Genomic DNA, 3725 nt, shown 5'->3' with positions numbered 1-3725 from the left:
TCTCATTTGCCATTCAAAATCTCCAATCATTTTCACACACCTACAAAACATCTCTCAAATAATAAGTCTGTTTACCCGTTTGTTTTTTCTACAGCCCAAGGGCCATTTTAAACGATAACATAGCGCCATGTTCCAAATCGAGCCTTTTTTTTTTAAACTGCCACATCCGTTACCTCCTACAACGAAACAATTTTTAAACCTCCCATTCCCCAATTTCTGATAATTCGCGTGTAAGAAAACATCTTTCAAAGCGCATAGCTGTTTTCTAAGCACGCCCCTCGGCAAATCGCTTATCTCATAATATGTACTCTATCAAGTACAAAAACATTGCATCTTTATTTGTACTCTATTAATTACAAAAAAGCATTCTCTCTCTATCTGCAAGAGACACAGACGGCGAAAAGGATCCTTTATTCAGCATATAATTGTTTAAGTTTCACTGGGGCATGCATCTTACAGTTCATACCCTCATTTCTAGACTTTCCTGTGACCGCGTCGCATAACTTTTAGAATTGACTCTGAAGGCAGAATTTTACATAACAGTATGATGAGGTCGCTAGGTTCACCCATCTACGTTCTAAGAAAGCATTATTTTACAAAAATAAAAACTGAAAATGAAGTTCCTTTGTTTTCCAATATCTTTTGCTCTTTCCTGAATAGAACTGCAAACCATTTGTAAAATTACATTTATACGTATAAGGAATAAACTATGGCCGAGCTTTACCAATGGTTATAAAAGCGAACTTCGTTCACTTTTTATCTTTGACTTAGTATTTGCATTAAGTCAATAGAAAGTTATGAACTAGTACTTCTTCAATAGTATTCTTGCCGTATATGAGTGACGGAAGACGTAGTGCGGGAGCGGCACCTAAGAGGCAAAATAATCCAGGGAAAGTAAAAAAGAGATTGTTAACCTTGTTATTCATGTACTAAAAGGGAAAAATAACTAATCTTCCAGCTTATTATGTTCAAATGTTTCCAAAATCAAGTTTAATCATTCGAAAAGTCGTTTAATTTATTTTCACTTCATAATTTTCCTTATTATTTTAGAAAGGATATTATCAAAATTAATGAATTTAATTTGAGAAAATGTCATCTTCAAATTCTCCATGATGTATGATAAATGTGTTGTATTTTTAATTTTTTAACTGAATTCTTTCCCTTTCTACTCTTTACGGTTAAGAAATGCTCTACCATCCGAAAAAAAAGTTTATTCTTTTGATTTATTAACTTGTTTTAGGCAATTATTGAATATGTGTTAGCTAAGGTAATGGATTAGGGCAGTCCAAAATCCAAAACTTCCAACTCCAGTTTCCAAACACAGCAAATTGATTACAATACAAATTGTTTTCAATTTCTAACCTTTAAATGTTTGCAAAAAGTGTAAGAAGCTAAGCGATTTCCATATTAAAGAGATGGGAAAATTCGAATATTATCATTATTGTGGATTTTCAATTTTTCAGCTTCCTCAGTTATTTATTTTCTCTGTTGGCCCTAAAGTATTTTTAAAGTGTTGCCTGAATAGTTTTATCAATTTTTAATTGGTTATTTGGGATGATATGCTATAAATTTGCTACTTTACTGAAATCATTTTCATTTTTAACATGAATCTCGATGCAATTTAAAGGAGAGTGTGAAACACAAATGATATTCAAAGGCCGATGAATAAAACGAATCTACTGCAGTCATATGTGAACTCTCTCAGAAAGACTATACACTAATTTGTGGACTACTAGCCCTGGAACCGAATGTAATTCTTGCAAAAGAGCAGTAAACACTTTTCCCCCTATGTGGGGTGGGAAGTCATGGTTCCCCGTGGATATTCTAATTCATTTAAGAGTTTTATAGCGACTAAGGCAGTAATTTGAGCAGGTAGTCCAAATCTTCAACATGCAGGTCAGAAAACTATTTATATATGGCATGCGCTGTATGGATAGCAGCACAAATGTATTGAAATAGGAATGAATTCTTAGGGACTATTACCACTGTGGTTGAAGTGCGGTAATATAGCAGAATAGTTACAAATATTGAGACAGATCTCTGTGCTTAAAACTTTTTCATGAGAATCAGAGAATCGAATCGGTATGAAAAAGCTTCAAACCATTATTCTTCAATCACCAAACTTCAGGTTGGACACATTACAATTCATAACATCCACACATATCCACCGAACTGCTAGGTAGTGTAGCAAGATGTTTTGCTCCGTATCATACATTACCACTATTCAGAGCCCTGATGCTATCGAGTTTTGCACCATTGTAAACGACACTTGCAATCTGCAACACGGATTTAGGTGTAAATGCTTTCTGTCAATCCCATGGAATTCCGCTTCACAAAATTCTTCAACACTGCTTGACGTCTACTCGACAAGCAGTACTATATCCTGCTTGCACAGCCATAGCTTCTGCACATTTTCAGAACTCGAAGGCTACCTGCCTAGAGAAAGGGATGCCTTCGTGGAAGATTTTCTAAGGGAACTGGCTCGTATACACGTTACACATGTGGAAAATCACGAAAACACCCATGCAGCCAGCTCGTTCGCGGGATTTGAACTATCGGTGTTCAGGGATTTTATTTATCCGAATTTTTCGCAATAATAACCTGATCACTCCGTTCTTTCTCACAGTTTCTTTCTATGTTGCATTTTTACTTTGGCCTGACTAAAATGAACTTACTCATTGCCTTTTATACCTGTGTTAGCTCGCACTGTAATATCAATGACAGAACTCACGGGGTAACAATGGGTAGCAGATACCGCGATTTACGTAGACAGACTGCTCGATGTAGATGAAATATATGTTCGATGACCAGAATGGTATGTTCCCTGGCGTTAACGTTTCCAGTGGACCAAGAATGAAAGGACTGAAGAGCAGCTTAACGGGGAGATAAAGACTTGTTTGCTGATGAAACCAAATTTAAACGTTACGGGGCGGTGATTTTGGAAGCCAGCTAAACTGACAAGAAGTTGGCACACCGAAACGGATCAATATGACATTCGTTACCGTAGCCTTATTTTACCTAAATGTGACGCTTGGGTTCTACTCGATGCTTCTAAAATTCCAACCAATTTTCTTATTCAGTTTATAACTTATATAGCTGTTTATTTTAATTATAGACATAACCAAAAGTCACATAACAGGTACATAAAGTTAAGTTAAACAAATTTTTGCTCTGCAAATGTCTACATACCTTCCGAATTCTTGAAGCATATTTTAAGAACATGTACGAAGCCTTTTTAAGACTACAGGGAATTACCAACGCATCTCACGCAGAACATTATAAACTCACGCAGAACATTATAAACCTACCATTTCAACTCAGTTAAAATATAATTTAAGTTTTCTTCAAATACGAAGCTATAGCATACTTATAACTTGTTTTTAAGAAGAGGCGTAACCAATATTACGTCATAAAAAGGCGTGTCCACGAGTAAGTACATTCTAAAACGTTTGCTCGTCTGTATTGATGCATGATAATGTTTTTGTATAGATCATGCTGATATAAATCATGCTGGATTGATGTAAAGATTTACTGATAACAGAAGTGTGCAGTAACCAGTGAACGCGACTCTGTTAAGATAACTTTGCTTCATGTAAAGTCCATTCTGAAACACCAATGACCCGGAATTTATGGACAAATCTCAATACGCTATTGATATGTTATTGGTCGACGACCCTCGGTCTAAATCTTACTGAACGCGTATGGAATATCCTGAATAGATCATT

This window comes from Stegodyphus dumicola, chromosome 6 (genome assembly GCF_044657685.1).
Source record: "Stegodyphus dumicola isolate Sdum_Otavi_A_Nest chromosome 6, ASM4465768v1".
Classification (NCBI taxonomy): domain Eukaryota; kingdom Metazoa; phylum Arthropoda; class Arachnida; order Araneae; family Eresidae; genus Stegodyphus; species Stegodyphus dumicola.
Note: the sequence above shows the minus strand (reverse complement) of the source record.